The 18,041-nt window shown below is 36.1% G+C and overlaps 1 protein-coding gene and 1 long non-coding RNA gene across 2 annotated transcripts in view; both read right to left on the bottom strand.

Moving 5' to 3' along the window:
* LOC106067015 (homeobox protein goosecoid-like) overlaps positions 1–18,041 on the bottom strand; it is a 77,205-nt gene that overhangs the window by 5,889 nt on the left and 53,275 nt on the right. The gene's annotated exons all lie outside the window — the stretch shown is intronic.
* LOC129925196 (uncharacterized) lies at positions 5,197–13,311 on the bottom strand. The gene is made up of 2 exons (XR_008776986.1): positions 11,041–13,311; positions 5,197–5,709 (listed from the first exon to the last, which is right to left on the bottom strand). It is a non-coding gene; the product is annotated as an uncharacterized LOC129925196 (long non-coding RNA).

The following is an 18,041-nucleotide window of genomic DNA, read 5'->3' as shown; positions in this document are numbered from 1 at the left end:
CCGCCCCACTCCCCGAGATCCTAACCCGCGATGTATTCTCATTAGCGCCGACTAATACGCAAAGCTATTTCCTAATGTGTTTGGTCCGAGCTGCAGACTTTTTGATCGAGTCATCCAGCCGTTACGGAATCAACTCGTCCAATCGTCCCTCATCTCTCCCTCCACCCTCCCCCGCCTCCTCGTTCTCCTGGCCCGTGCAGCGTTTTTCTTTGTGTGCTGGTGCCGTGAGCCCCAAAGGCTCAGCCCCCATCGGGGGCCCATCAGAGGGTGATGGCTATCTCTCATGCTGTCCCTGGCACACACAGGAACTAGTTAAGCCAACACGGAGAGATTACAAAATACAAAAAAAAAAAAATTGCTCGTACGAATCGATTGTCTAATGAAATTTGTCTGCTTTTCGATTTTGTCCATTGTGTTAGGTAATTATTGACTTTGGGGGGTTCTCCCTGCACTTCAATAATGGACTGAGCGTTATCTACTTGTCCAAAAGGTTTAGTGTACTCTTTATTATGATCATAATAATTTGTGTTTTTGTGATTGTTTGTTTCGTTACAGTACATTTTAATTCCTACTTTTAGCTCGCACTATCATACTAGTCAAACTCAAAACCGCAAGTCAAAAACTAAAAATCTCAAGTCAAAAACTCAAAACCCCAAGTAAAAAAAAATCTCACAACCTTAAGTCAAAAACTCAAAACCCCAAGTAAAAAAAAATCTCACAACCTTAAGTCAAAAACTCAAAACCCCAAGTAAAAAAAATCTCACAACCTTAAGTCAAAAACTAAAAATCCCAAGTCACAAACTCAAAATCAAATGTGAAAAAAAATTCAATCGTTTACTTTAAGTAGTAAATACGCAGCAATTAGCAGCACTTAGCCAGCCTGGTAGTTGTTTGAGGGGTTATTAACGCGAATATCGTGGATAACATGGCCATACTTTGTTTTGTCTTCTCATTGTCAATGATAACTAAAATAGGGATGTTCAGTCTACTAACTCATTTTAACATCAAGTAGGAATTGATATATAATTATATATATTTCTTGATTTTACAAAACAGAAAAGAAAAGAAAAAAAAAACATTAAAAGAAAAAAATGAATACACAAATATTTTTTTACAATGATGTTGGCACAGTCACCTTCTTGATCGAATGAATCTACCAACTAGGCCAGCGGGCATTGGATAAAGAGAACAAATTATTTATTGGTACGTTTATTACAAGTAGAACTCTTAAGCTAATTTATATCTAGATCTACTTCTACATCTAGAATCTAGACTGCGCGTAGTTCGACCACAAAGGGATATAAGCAAAGCTAAGTTAATATATCAATAAACTTAAAGGAACTTTACAATTGACAAATAACTGTTGTTTTTTTTTCCTGAATAATTCCAATGATATAAATCTAGGACTTTAAATCTAGACTAAGAATACGATGCGAAAAGCTTTCCTAAACAATAATTTATTAAACTCTTGAATCAATGATGCCTTACATTCGGGAGTTCCCGAACGCGATGGTCCTTTCAAAACCGATGTTGGCTCTAGATCTAGGTCTAGTACTCAACCAAATTTACATTTATTTGTTGTTGTTTTTTTACTTTGAAAAATTATAACGGTCAAACTACAGTTTTCTCCTTGGGCAAAACGAGCTAATAATTCTTTTCTCAGCGACATACATCAACTGTTAAATAAATTTCTAGAAAAATCGTCAGAGACGTTTAGGTTCCGCCCACCCGACTTCAATGAAGTTATTATTTGAGTAGAGGTATTGTAAACACACACACACACACAAGGCACAACAGGAAATAACAAAAATGATTCAATGTTGGCCATACTGCCTAAGAAAGACACCAAGTGTAATGCCGACACAATATTACATAAAGGTCAATGCCATTGTCTGGTTGGCTGGCGCCATAACACTTAACGAAATGTACGGAAAAGTACAGCCAATTTATTTGGGTATCTATTAAGTTTTGCGCACCAAATTAACCAGCCAAGAGAGCATGCACCACCGTGAACTCGGAATAGTGCCTCGTGGGGAAGGTCAGGATATTGACGGATAGCGGAATGAAATCAACATTGAAAAAAGATCTTAAGATTCACCATCATCTTTCATCTTCATCTGCATCATCATCAATATCATTATTAATATTAATATTGTAATTAGCTTTAGAAATATCAATATCATCAGTCACTTGTAGAAGTATCCCTAATACAATGTTCATAGGATTATCCTAGATTACACGTATGTAAAATTATCCAGCTATTAATATAGCCCCAAAAACATGTTAATGTCATATTCCTAATATTTTTATATAGAATTATCTCAAATATACGTAATAGATTTATTTCAAACGCACATAGGCCTACATATAATAAAATTATTCCAAATAACAAGTACATGAGTATCCCAAAATGTATGCATAGAATTTTGCTCAAATTTCAGGTTCGCACAATCATCCCAGTGGCAATACAGATAAATAGATCCAAAAGTCATGTAGATAGAATTGTCCCAGATACCATGCAGATAGATTGTTTCAAAAGCTATGTAGATAGAATTATCCTAGACAAGTCTCTGGTAGAGTTTTCCCATGTGGCTATCCACTAGCGTACGGACCTTCCCTCTCACAGAGACACGTAGACTGAGTTATCTCTCTTCGGACAACACTTCCAATCCATCTTTATGGATCAGTCAGTATTGGGGGTGGGTGGATGGAGGGTGTAGAAGTGTGGAGGGAGAGGGGAGGAGAGACGAGGGAGAGAGAGAGGGAGAGAGAGTGCGACACTGGTCCTTTTGATGTCTGGATCGATGGCCATAAGTAATTCTTTAATTCTGTTGTTAAATTAACGCCCGAGTGATCTTGCCCATTATTGATGAAAGCGCGATTAGAGGCTTCGGAAGAGCCGGATGAGAGGGACTTGTCGCCCCCCCCCCCCCCGGTCCCAGCGCCCGTATCTACTCACCTAGACTTGCAGTGCTTCGAGTTTATTGGGAAAAAAATCTTTTTTTTTTTCTATTTGGCCAAAAAAAATTTTGAAAGATGAATATAATGATTGAAATGAGATTGAATGTGACAGAGAGGATTCTGGGTAAAGTGGGAGGGTCTAGTGATTCCTCGAAGTTTTCAAACCTGCTAAACCTTATTCAAGGTCAGCGAGCAAGAGTTGCCTTTCCTTGCGGTATTTTATTAAATTAGGTCCATATTAGATTCGAAAAGCTGCTATAATTTTATAATAGAACACACATACACACACACACACACAGAGAGAAGAGCGCGCACACACACACAGAAACACGCACGCACGCTCACATACACACACACACAGAAGAACACACACACACACACACAGAAGCACACACAATATATCTTCCTGTGAAAATGTTCCCCTTTTAGAGATTTTTTTGTTTAACTTTAAGGCTGCTTTCTGATTTGACGGTAAGCCGAAAATCGAAATTGGAATTTCAAATGGCCTCGAACGGCATTCTCGTTTTAGCGTCTTTTTTTTTTTCCTTTCTATTTTGGTTTTGATCCTAGCTCTTTTGACGGTCCTGCACCATATCCCGCGATACAGCTACGCACTGATGGAGAGATAAGATTGGGAGGGGTGGGGGGGGGTAGGGTGATACGCATGGCTATCCTCGGTCAGCTATTGGTTTGTATGTGTGTAGTTAAATGTATGTGTGTATTTTAATGTGCGTGTGTATTTTAATGTATGTGTGTATTTAAATGAATGAATTTAGTTAAATGTATGTCTATTCAAATGTATGTTTGTATTCAAATGTATGTGTGTATTCAAATGTATGTGTGTATTCGAATGTAGGCCTATGTGTGTATTTAAATGTATGCGTGAAGTTAAATATATATATATATTACCCACGGCACGAGGGTCTTAAATAGCGAATCACTGTTGATATAGTCACTGAGAGTGTTTTGGAAATAATTAAACGAAATAATAATGCTATAAGAAAGCGAATGCGTGAATTTAAAAATAGTATGAATGGAGCTATCAAAATAGTTAATCGACCTAGATCTAAATCCATTTTTTTAATAAAAACATGTGATTTAGGTCTACATAATTTTGATTAAAATATGAAATGAATAGACTTTATTTTGTATGTTCATGTGTTAAAGTATAAAGAAGATCTATCATCTTGAGTTAGAGATAGCCTAGCCCTAGATCTAGATCTAGACTAATCTAGAGTTAAATATTAGCTTGGATAGAGTTCTTTATGCGCGTTCGTGGAGGCTTCGCTCTGCGCATACGTGACCTTTTTTTGTTAGATGTACGGAATCATGAATGGAACTATTAAAATTTGTGTCAATTCGGCTTAGCAGCTATAGCGAACGAATGTGTGAAAAATGCTTTTAAAAAAATTGAATGTTAATTTTATTAAAAATGAAATGAATGGCCTATAATTAGAATGTTTATGTGTTAAAGTATAAAACTATCTTTGCGAGGAGAAGTTCTATCATCGTAGTTGAAATAGAGTTTTAGACCTAGGAATAGAGAGATGTGAAACATTTCGGTCTTGTCTAATTAAAAAATGTACTTCAGGACTTCTAAATTCGCAGATATAAGGAACGAATTTATGTAAAAATGCATTTGAAAGACAAATTTGAAGCTTAGTTTTATCAAATAATGAAATCAAGAGACTAAATTTTATAATTTTCATGTGTCAAAGTAAAAAACTATCTGTGCAAAGTGAAGTTCTTAAAATTAGATCTAGATTCTTTCGATCTTTTCTCGCGTAAACATGGTAAACATGGCCTAGATTTATAAGATACTAATACTTTCATAGAGTTGGGCAACTTTTTTGTTTTGAGGGTCTTAAGTTTGTTTTAGGGCTACTATACATACGTTACGGTTCCAGTTAGCACCCAAGGAACTTTTCTGCCAAGTTTTATTAAAATTGGTCAAACGATTTTGATTTCTATGCGGGACATACATACATACATACTTACATACATACATACATACATACGCCTTACTTTCTACTTTATAGTTATATTATATATATATATATATATATATATATATATATTGTGATGTTGCTAGTTCAGGCTGTCTTGAAGTCAACCAATTACTCTGCAATCGTTTGGGTGTAATTGTTCGGGTGTATTACGTGTAGTTGACCAACAACACAAACAAGAACTGGCACATCGATTGTAACAGGTGAAGAGATGTAGTCAACGATGATGAACAAGTTAATATATATTTATTATGATAAAAGGCCACAGTAGAAGTCTCTGTCACTAAACACGTCGTTACCCTGGAATGTTCTAACGCTAACTGATTTTCCGGTCTCTAACCCAACATATCCCAAACGTCACTAGTCCCGTTCAATATGCGTCTACTATGGTGCGTCGCTAAATAACTAAAATAACTAACCTATATAAATAAGGTGTCTAACAGATTCCTCCCCCCCTTGAAAAAAAAATATGTCAATATTTTTCCACTACTGTCAAGTCTTACAAGGGCATTTTCAATTTAAGGGGAAGACAACAAACATAAAATCTTGACATCTTCATCTTGACTTCTTCATCTTGACATTTTCATCTTGACTTGACAGTTCTTCATATTCAATGTCAATGTTCATAACAGTTCATAACATTCCAGAATCATCCTCCTTAGTACACAGTTCATCATAGAGGAAAATGTGGCATCCTATGGGCATGTCCTACACATCTCAAATGTTCTTCACTGGCAGTAATCTGATAAAATACAATATTTCAAAAAACAATTACAAACTTTATTTACACATTCAATACATTTTTTCTTACCACCCTTTTATACGCTTTTGTCCATTTTTCTTTTATACTCACCCTTTTCCATAGAACTAACTTTCGTCAATGATATATGAAATGATTCACACAAAAAAAAATATCCATACTTACTTTTAAATGCTTAACATCAAATTTACTTATCTCCCTTTTCCATAACATATAAATGGTGTCAATATATTAATATATATTACATACTCAATATAATCATAGTTTATTTACAAAATTGTTTCACTTCAATGTCATTCTAGACAATAAATCAGCTACAATATTCACAGATCCACTAATAGCTTTCACTTCAAATTTATACTCCTGTAGTGCTAAGAACCATCTATAAACACGACTGTTTTTCATGCTCTTTTGCTGTATATATTGAATAGGTTTATGATCAGTTAATAATATGAATTTCCTTCCTATTAGATAACTCTCTAGCTTAGTAATTACCCATATTACAGCTAAGGCTTCTCTTTCAATGACACTATATTTTTTCTCTGCCTCTGACAATTTTCTACTTACATATAATATAGGATGTAAGTTATCATAGTTCTGCATTAAACAACCACCAATAGCATTACCAGATGCATCAGTTGTGACATAAAATATTTTGTCTTTATCAGGTAGTCTTAATATTAGTTCATGACTAAAAACATCTTTAATTCTGTCAATAGCTTTCACACATTCCTCATTACAAACTACTTTTTGAGGTTTTCCTTTTTTAAGTAAGTCATTTAGTGGATTCACTATTTCTGCTAAGTTCTTTATAAACTTTCTGTAATACTTTACTATTCCTAATATGCTTTTAATTTGTCTTTTTGTTGTAGGTATTTCAATATTAAGTACTTTCTTTATGTTATCTTCAATAGGGCTAATCATGTTGTTATTTACTTTATGTCCTAAGAAAATTATTTCCTCCAATCCTATTTCTACTTTTTCTGCTTGAATTGTAAGTCCACTTTCTTTTATTATTTTGAATACTTCTTTTACATCTACCAAATGTTCCTCCCAACTATTATTAAAAATACATATGTCATCCAAATAGCAAATAACATTTTCTTTGTTTCCAATTATCATGTTCATCATTCTATTAAATGTGGCAGGTGCATTTACTAATCCAAAACTCATATAATTCCATTGAAAAATACCATATGGTGTTACAAATGCTGTGTAAGGTTTTGCATTTTCTGTTAAAGGTATTTGCCAATAACCTTTAGTTAAATCTAATTTAGTAAAAAATTTTGCTCCATTTAATTTATGTAAAATATCCTCTATATTTGGCATTGGATATGGGTCAAATTCTGTGATGTTGTTAAGTTTCCTATAATCAATACATAACCTTATATCTCCATTCTTCTTTTTGGCTATCACAATTGGTGAAGCATAAGGAGATGTTGATGGCTCAATTATACCTGATTCTAGTAAATTGTCTATTTCTTTCTTTACTTTGTCTTGTAAATGTAGCGGTATTCTATATGGCTTAAGCTTGATAGGTTTTGTGTCTGTTACTTTAATGTCATGTTTAATAATATTAGTTTTTCCTGGTATGCTGGAAAAAATTTCTTTGTATTCCTGTATTATTTTAGTTATATCTTTTGACTTTTCCTTAGTTAAATTATTAAGATTAATCTTTTGCCAAGTTTGATTCTCTTTTGTTTCTATTACAGGTATTTCCTTAATATCATTTTCATTGTGATTTTCATTTGTTATTATCATCAAGCATTCTTCTCTTTCTGAAAATTTATTTTCTATTTCCTCCTGAATGTTTTGTATCAACTCATCTTCTCTATCATGATACAGTTTCAAATTATTTATGTGATATGTTTTAATTTTCCCATTTATTTCAATTTGATAATTCACATCACTAATTTGTTTTATCACCTTAAATGGACCTTTCCATTGTTTACCAATTTTATTTTTCAGGTCATTTATCAATATTAATACATTGTTTCCTACTTCTAGTGTTATCAATTGTCTTTTCTTATTTATATTCTCATGAGCACTTTGTTTGTACTTCTTATTGTTGTTATATGCTTGAGTCCATATTTCTTTCAATTCTGTTGTGATTGTTGTTTCACTGTCATTATTTAATTTATTCTCATTGCCTATTAGATTTTCTTTAAAAACATCTAATTCATCTCTGGGTTTTCTTCCATGTATTATTTCATATGGTGAAAATTGTGTTGCTTCATGGATGTTGTTTCTATGAGCAAATAGTACATAGTTAATGTAATGATCCCACTTGTTCTGATTATTCTGAATTATTTTTGTTAGTGATCTTTTTAATGATCCACCATATCGTTCACATAAACCGTTACTCTCCGGGTGGTAAACCGAAGAGTATATGTGCTGTATATTGTATTGTTTAGTCCATTTCTTAAATTGTTCTGACTTAAACTGAGATCCCTGATCACTCAATATAATTTTAGGTATACCATGTCTTGTAATTACTTTTTGAGTTATGGCATTAATGATATTTTCTGCACTTGTATTTGATAATGGGATTGCCTCTGGATATCTACTAAACATGTCTATTACTGTTAAAATGTATTTGTTATTATTTTCAGTTTGAATTAAAGGACCTATTAAATCAATAGATACTTTCTGAAATGGTGCTGTAGGTTCATCCATTTCTTGAATAGGTGCTTTATTCACTAGGCTTTTATTAGATCTCTTTTGACATATGTCACATGAGTTTATGTATTTGTTGATTGTTGCTTTCATTTTGGGCCAAAATACTTGTTTTGACAAATTCCTATAACATTTCTTTACTCCCCTATGTGCTGCTAAATTATTATCATGTGTCATGATTAAAACATCTTTCCAATATTTCTGTGGTAAGACAAGTTGTTTTATTTTCTTGTTATCCTTACTTGTTTGTCTAAATAATATTTTATTCTCTATACAAAATTTCTCCATTGGATTATTATTGTTTTTATCTAATATTCTTGAATAAATTTTCCCAATAATATTGTCATTCATTTGTTCTAATGCAAATGTGGGTGTTGTTTCTTTTTCACTTTGAGATATTTGTGTTTCAAGACTATTTTGTGTTTCATTTTCTATCTCTCTTTCCTTAACATCTGTATTTTCTATTTGTATTACATTACTGGTTTCTTCTTCTTTATCATTACTTATTACATTTATTGTATTTTCCTGTTTCTCATCTTTTTTATCCATTGATCTTGTTATTATCATACTTGTTATATTTTGTGTTTCTATGTTTTCATGATTTTGTCTTATGTTTTTGTATTTGTTTTGCCAGTCTTCTAATTCTTTTCTTGAACATTCTTTAACTCCTTTTATGTTTCCTACTAACATATCATATCTCATTTCTGGTATTGCAATGCCATCACAATAACCAGTGAAAAATGGAGTTTCAATGTATACCCTTATAGCTTTAAATTCCCTTACAGTGCCATCTGCTAATTCTACTTTCTTAGTAAACCCTTTATACCAATGAGGTTTGACAAATTTAGTTTTTACTGCCAAAGTGTTACAACCTGAATCTCTGATTAATTCCACTGGAATTCTATCTACAAACCCTGGGTACACTGCAAAATTGTTCCTATTTCCTTCCATGAAATATACCCTATCTGTACCTTTATTTTTGTATTCCCTACTGTAACTCCTATATCTATAATTTCCCTTGTCATTCCTATCTCTACTCCTATATCTATTGTTATTTTGTTCATTGTATCTATTTCTACTTCCAGACCTACTATTCCCTCTTCTACAGTTAGCTGCTATATGACCTTTTCCTTGACATTTAAAACAGGTTATTTCACTATATTTTCTATTTCCACTATTTGATCTGTTTCTATTTCTACTTCTATCAACATTTTCTTTGGTGTATCCTATTAAATCTACTTTGCTCTTATCCCTATCAGAAAATGGTTTATTTGGATAGGCATTTTTGTATACTCTCATTATCTCTGTTATTTCATCTATAGTTTTTGGGTTTCTTTCTCTAATAAAAGATTGTAACTGAGGATCACATTTATTTACAAAGTTGTCCACTAGAATAAAATTTTTTAATCCTTCATAAGAGTTTGTCACTTTTTCTAATTTTACCCACTTATTGAAAAAATCCTTTTCCATATTAATGGTAGTTTGGGGTTCTATTTCTAATGATGGTATATTGTCAAAGTATTTTTTTCTAAAAGTTGTAGCATTATGACCATATGCATTCAATAATTCTCTTTTTAAAACTTGATAGCTATCATCAATATGATGGTCATGATTTTGGCATATTGTTAGAGCTTGACCATGAACAAAGTCTATCAGTATTTCAGACCATTCTTCTTCAGGCATATTAAATGTAGACATTTTTGCCTCATATCTTTTCAGGAAATCACCAATGTCATCCTTCTGTTCATCAAAACTTTGTATTTTTCTCTTTAGCCATGTCTGCGAATTAGGGTTGTCTCTTTGAGTGATATAATTATTTGAGTTATTTGTGTTATTTCCTTGTTCAATTTGGGCTCTGGCTTGTGCTGCATCCAATCTCATCTTCTCCATTTTAGCTTCATGTTCTCGGTCCTCTTTTTGCTTCTCATATTCTTCCTTTCTGATCCTATCTTGTCTCTCTATCTCTTGTCTTTGACGTTCTTCTTGTCTTTCTATCTCTTGTCTTTGACGTTCTTCTTGTCTTTCTATCTCTTGTCTTTGACGTTCTGTTTCCTCCTTCACAACTTGCTGTACATAAGCTGCTAAGTCCTTTCCTTTTAACTCCATGGCCTTTCCATCCTGCATAGCTGTTTCCTTAACCTCCTTAAGGTCCACATATGATGATGTAGCCATTGTGTTTTATATTTTATATATATTTTTACTTAGCCTATATTGGTTATGGCTATACTTTAAAAGTTTTTACACACTTTTATACCAGTTTTAAGTGTTATGTCTCTATCTATAGATTTAGTAAATGTGTAAATCTAGTCTGAGTTATTATGGTTATATTCAAATCTGTATATTAGGTCCAGTATTACACACAAATTTAAATCTAGTATATTATAGTATGTATAATAATACTATTTAGATCTATAGTTATCAAGAGCACTATGACTTTTAGATCTAGTATGAATAACTATGATCAATTTTAAAACCTGGTATGACTGAAGTCACAGTGAAGTGTTTAGAGTAAATTCAAAGACTGTCTAGAGTCCAGATCTAGAGTAGATTATGGTTCTATTTAACCATACGAAACAAATATGTGTATACAATGTCAAATATATCTTCAACAAGATACATATATCTAGAATGTACTACCTTCATTCATTTTTCAATTAATAATATTTCAAATTAGAGTCTAGATGATTAAATTGTACCAAAGAGATGTACAACAATTTGTAGATCTAAATTTAGCCAGACGATAGTGTTTGACTACATAGCCAGTTTCGGCATTATTCTCATGGCAAAATCATATTTGATTTTAACCGCTCAAACTAAAATTATTTTAGTCTGATTCACAGTAAAAGAATCCTACCCGCACTTTCTATCATTAAGTGAAAAAAATTACAGATCTAATTAAATTAATAAAAATAAATAATTTAAAATAATATAAACAAATGAAATAATTAAATGAGACTATCACTATGGGTTGGGATGTGACAATATGGCACACAATGATAACGTCACGAAGTAACCAGGCAACAACGGATATGACGTTTACACAAACAAAACAAATTACAACCCTAAACGTATAATATAGCTTTTCATCTAAATTACGTCTTCTACCCCGACGGGTTTTAAGGCGCACCACCTGATTTTACTCAGGCTAACGTACCAAATTTAGACAAAATCTATTTCTAAGGGCAATCTAAACATATACTAATAAGAAAAATGGCACTTAGCTTTTGATAAGAAAGATCCCTTTGTTCGGACTCCCGAATATGTTAGATCACAACAAATTCCACTGCCTCTCTTCCAGTTCTGACTCTGTTCTCCGGTGCTACCAGTATCCCACGTAATGCCACAGATGTCCTGATATGCCACAGCAAAATGTTCCAGTTTCTTCGACGACTGTTGATGACCGTATGTGTAGTTCCGACGACTTTGTGTACACAGTTACTGACGAATAGGTTAACGGTTCTTCTGGCGATGACTTGACTTGTGTAGATGACTACTGACAAATAACAGTCTCTTGACGGCAACTTGATCTGGACGACTGACGAATAACGAATTTCTTGACGATGACTTGATCTGGGCTGACGAATAACGGCTTTCTTGACGATGACTTGATCTGGGCTGACGAATAACGACTTTCTTGACGATGACTTGATCTGGGCTGACGAATAACGGTTCTCTAAAATAGTTCACTGCTTCTGCTGCTACTCTGGTAGTACGACGAAGTTTGCTGTTGTACTCTGCTTCACTAGACCAAACTGTCCAATGTAGACTAGGTGAGACCAAGGTCACCTCCGACGACGTTCCGTTATACGACTAACGGTTTTCAACGAAATTAAGTGGATGTAGCTGTTTCCACAACTTCACTGCTAACAAGTCTAGGTATGGTCTAGACCGACGAATACTAGATAGATCAATGTTCAGTACTGATAAAGATTACTTCACTAACCTTCCAAAGGTTAAACACAGTGACCGTTATAAACGTGGCAAGCAACCGGTTCAATGAGCAAACTGCTCCACAAGAATCTCTCCAAGGGTAAGACGACAGAGCGATTTCGATTTAGTTAGCTACCAAACTTGTAGTACTCACAATACTTCTGACAGCGGGCAAACTGTCCTTCTCGAAACTGACGAGGTAAAACTTGATACTCAATGTGGCTCCTATGACGAAGAAAAAAATATGTCCAACAGGTTCACTAACGATCTCTCACCCGTTATGAATGAACGGTTTCTCTGGTTGTAGGTCGGTTCAGCATATGAAGATCAGGCGTTGCGATGATTACGGTCCTGACGAAGGTCACCCTGAGTTAACGGCTCGTTGAACGTGCGATCAAACAGGCGACGACTGTATGTAGATCCAGAACAAAGTCACTCTGCGATGCTGCTGTGTTCAGCCGTACTCCGATGAAATCTTATAACTTCGAGTGCACGACCCTCACCTGAGTAAACGTTCTGCTTCGAGGTCCGGTTCGATGTTCGTCGGGCTTCGAGGTTCGGGCTTCGGGCGTCGGGGGTCGCCACTGTGATGTTGCTAGTTCAGGCTGTCTTGAAGTCAACCAATTACTCTGCAATCGTTTGGGTGTAATTGTTCGGGTGTATTACGTGTAGTTGACCAACAACACAAACAAGAACTGGCACATCGATTGTAACAGGTGAAGAGATGTAGTCAACGATGATGAACAAGTTAATATATATTTATTATGATAAAAGGCCACAGTAGAAGTCTCTGTCACTAAACACGTCGTTACCCTGGAATGTTCTAACGCTAACTGATTTTCCGGTCTCTAACCCAACATATCCCAAACGTCACTAGTCCCGTTCAATATGCGTCTACTATGGTGCGTCGCTAAATAACTAAAATAACTAACCTATATAAATAAGGTGTCTAACAATATATATATATATATATATATATATATATATATATATATATATATATATATATATATATGTACAAATGATACTATAAACTTAAACAGACCAGCTCAAGCAGTCAACCATTTTCATTCAAACATACACTCACAAACATAAACATACACATTTACAGATGCACTCATATCAACTTGAACCATTTCACTTGAACCTATACACTGACTAACTTAAACATACAATCTAGACATACACAACGAAGTGTACAAAGTTATTATAAAAACATAAATATACATAAAAAAACACATAATTATACAAACTTAATCATACAAACAAAAACATACAAAGTTAAGCATGCAAACTTAAAAATAAACAGACAACAGCAAACATTCAAATATAAGCATATGTAAGAGCATCACTGATCATCTTTATGGTTATTGCACAGAAACCTTTTCAAATCTCTCTCCTCTCTCTCTCTCTCTCTCTCTCTCTCTCTCTGCGTGTGTGTGTGTGCTGAAGGAATGTGGGAGTGTGACCTATACATCTGTAAAGTGAAGACGACGGAGATGTAAAAAGAAAAAAAACAGGGGTGGGGGGAAAGCCGAGGGCTTCTAACGTCGAAGATCAGGGAACACCAAATCGATGGTCAAAGATCAGGGAACACCAATTCGATGGTAAAAGATCAGGGAACACCAAATCGATGGTCAAAGATCAGGGAACACCAATTCGATGGTCAAAGATCAGGGAACACCAAATCGATGGTCAAAGATCAGGGAACACCAAATCGATGGTCAAAGATCAGGGAACACCAAATCGATGGTCAAAGATCAGGGAACACCAAATCGATGGTCAAAGATCAGGGAACACCAAATCGATGGTCAAAGATCAGGGAACACCAAATCGATGGTCAAAGATCAGGGAACACCAAATCGATGGTCAAAGATCAGGGAACACCAAATCGATGGTCAAGGATCAGGGAACACCAAATCGATGGTCAAAGATCAGGGAACACCAAATCGATGGTCAAAGATCAGGGAACACCAAATCGATGGTCAAAGATCAGGGAACACCAAATCGATGGTAAAAGATCAGGGAACACCAAATCGATGGTCAAAGATCAGGGAACACCAAATCGATGGTCAAAGATCAGGGAACACCAATTCGATGGTCAAAGATCAGGGAACACCAAATCGATGGTCAAAGATCAGGGAACACCAAATCGATGGTAAAAGATCAGGGAACACCAATTCGATGGTCAAAGATCAGGGAACACCAAATCGATGGTCAAAGATCAGGGAACACCAATTCGATGGTCAAAGATCAGGGAACACCAAATCGATGGTCAAAGATCAGGGAACACCAAATCGATGGTCAAAGATCAGGGAACACCAAATCGATGGTCAAGGATCAGGGAACACCAAATCGATGGTCAAAGATCAGGGAACACCAAATCGATGGTCAAAGATCAGGGAACACCAAATCGATGGTCAAAGATCAGGGAACACCAAATCGATGGTCAAAGATCAGGGAACACCAAATCGATGGTCAAAGATCAGGGAACACCAAATCGATGGTGAAAGATCAGGGAACACCAAATCGATGGTCAAATACGAGTATGGGATTAAAACCTTAAGTTACTACATTCGGTGCGCCCTCTACCTTTGAAGGTTCCCCGTGTCGGAGCACTATTCCTGACATTCTGGTGAGAGGTTGCCTCAGATTAAAAAGATGAATCTTCTTTTTAGATTCCGCAATTGTGCGAAGAAATTTCTTGTTGCCTAGTGTATTATGGGTAAAAAAAATTAAAGCTCTGGGTTGAAAACACAAACACAATTGATGTAGGACTATTACAACACACACACACACAGTCACCTGATTGTATAAATGTGTCGGCTAGAATGCCGCTAGAACAAAATGTTCTTTTCTTGATGTAAAATTATGACTTGAACCCAACGGCAAAACCTGAGATCTGGATTTTTCTGACACCAGCTTATGCTCATACATCATTTTGATCCATTTTGTATTTTGATCTTTCTTGAAATGATAAAACTTCCGTTTGAGTTTAGAGATGAGATTCACAACGTGCCAATGTATACAAGTATTTGATCTGTTTCTAACTCACGATAGGGGAGCCATAAAAAGTCCGAACTCAATGACGTATCGCTAGATATTTGTATGGGAGTTTTCATTCGTGGTGTCTTCGGTGTATCCGGTGCATATGTTCCGGAAATATTGATAAACATTTTTTTTAAGGAAATAATTCATTTTGCACTTTTTGAAAGCCCTGCATACTAAAATGTATCAGTACTTAGTACTCAGTACTGTGTTTGACGTGTATCTAGTTGACGACATGGGTACTTTGAACAGAGGCATTTGTCCAACACAACCACCAACCGCGTTTACCTTTTTTTTTTCTCAGGTACCCATTAAAGCTGGCTGGTGCCCCAAAGATCCCGAAATTAAAAATGCCAGTCTTCGAACCGGGGACCCTCCGGTTAGTAAGCCAAGCGGTCTACTACTCAGCCATCACGTCTCCCGTCTCTGAATATATTCAATACAAAACTTTTCGCCAAGAACTCTTTTTATATTGCGAACTTTAAACAAAAAATTAAATAAACATTTTGAACCTTATCTCTGGCGCCCCCAGCATTATGTCCATTTTGTTCCGAAAAGTTGGATTCTTAAGTGCGTGATGACTTGCAGGCTAGCGTCTAATCTTTTCTCGAGTCTGAAAGACAAAATGTCCTGGGTCAATATTTTGATGACCCGGTTAAGTGTTTTGTTGACAAAACTGGAGGTCTGGAAGAGGCCGCTCATTGTCTCGAAGGGCGAGCTCGCCACTTTGAGATGCACTGGGCTGGAAGACCAAAAGTCTGCGCTCGCCAGAATAGCAATTTTCTCCCGCAAGAGGCCGCGCCATCCTCCCGCGGTGCAGCGCCGCGCCATGGTCAACATCGGGCGGGTCGAGCTGCACAGTCAGATCACAGTCAAGCTTCTTATGGATGACACCGTCATTATCTCCCTTGGAGGTCCCGTGGAGTGTGGCTGCACACCTCCGACAAAGAAGAACGGCTTAGACTTAGAGGATTAGGTCAACATTGAGGATTACAGACCTGTCGAGATGGTTCATCGAAATTATACTCGCCCCCCCCTCCCCCTCCAAGCTCTCTATGTCTCTCTCTCTTGCTATTCGTCTGTCTCTCTGTATCTTGTCTTTTTTTTTTGTTGTTGTTATTCAGTGATGAGGCAAACACCCTAATCTTAAGGTTTTACACTTTAAATATCAAAAATTCACATCCGTAAGCTTACAAGAAATCGATATTCCTATAATAATACAATAATAGCAGCAATCTCCCTAGATTCTAGATGACAGAGGTGTGAGAACTGATATCCCCATCAGACTCCTTTCGTTCCGATGCACGCCCTCGGCATTAACGAATTATTAGGTCATTATTTTTATCAAATTTTATTTAAAGTATTATCGTCATTGATCGTAATTTTGTGCGTGTGTGTGTGTGTTGTTATGTCAAAAAGAAAATATTTTTGACATCACTTGTAATTGGTATCGCCATGTGGCAGACGTGACCTAGATGTTAGTCTCTTTTGTTATCAATGACTGAGACAATTATGGCATTGTTGATTTGTTATTACCAGTGCTTCTCAAGTTAACGTTAACCAAGGAGACATGGTCGTTGTGATGTGGTAAGGAGGAGTGAATGTTTGCAAGTGGAGCACAGTTTGTGTGTAGGACCCTACCCTGTTCAAGCTTCAATACAAATACACTTGATAATATTATTAGATACAAAAAAAAAAAAACATTTAATATCTGTGTAGAAAGATTTAAGTAAATAACAAAATACCTCAGATCACCAAATGCCTTGTTATGCTAATTTCAGGACCCAAACAAAACCCCCCAAAAAAACAGAATCATTAAGATGAATTGTTCCCATCCTATACATACGAAAAAGTAACATAACGTACATAATAAGGAAGAAAAGAAAAATAACGGAAAAATAACTCTCTAACGATGACTTCAACCACGTGATTCTCACAGAGCTATGTTGAGCTTTTCGATACCCACAGAACTGTCGGATGTAGGCCTATTGGAGTGCTAGTATCTACAAATAAATAAGCGAAATTTTAAAATAACTTTTGTCAACACGAAAAAGGAATAAGATTTCGCAATTGATATAGTAGGCCGGCTGGTCCCTTGCAGCCAAACACAAGTCCAACGTGTAGGCCGGCTGGTCCCTTGCAGCCAAACACAAGTCCAACGTGTAGGCCGGCTGGTCCCTTGCAGCCAAACACAATTATAACGTGTAGGCCGGCTGGTCCCTTGCAGCCTAACAAAAGTCTAACGTGTAGGCCGGCTGGTCCCTTGCACCCAAACACAAGTCTAACGTGTAGGCCGGCTGGTCCCTTGCACCCAAACACAAGTCTAACGTGTAGGCCGGCTGGTCCCTTGCAGCCAAACACAAGTCCAACGTGTAGGCCGGCTGGTCCCTTGCAGCCAAACACAAGTCTAACGTGTAGGCCGGCTGGTCCCTTGCACCCAAACACAAGTCTAACGTGTAGGCCGGCTGGTCCCTTGCAGCCAAACACAAGTCTAACGTGTAGGCCGGCTGGTCCCTTGCACCCAAACACAAGTCTAACGTGTAGGCCGGCTGGTCCCTTGCACCCAAACACAAGTCTAACGTGTAGGCCGGCTGGTCCCTTGCACCCAAACACAAGTCTAACGTGTAGGCCGGCTGGTCCCTTGCAGCCAAACACAAGTC

The sequence above is a fragment of the Biomphalaria glabrata genome, chromosome 3, assembly GCF_947242115.1.
Source record: "Biomphalaria glabrata chromosome 3, xgBioGlab47.1, whole genome shotgun sequence".
Taxonomy (NCBI): Eukaryota; Metazoa; Mollusca; class Gastropoda; family Planorbidae; genus Biomphalaria; species Biomphalaria glabrata.
This window is presented reverse-complemented; position numbering and strand designations above follow the sequence as displayed.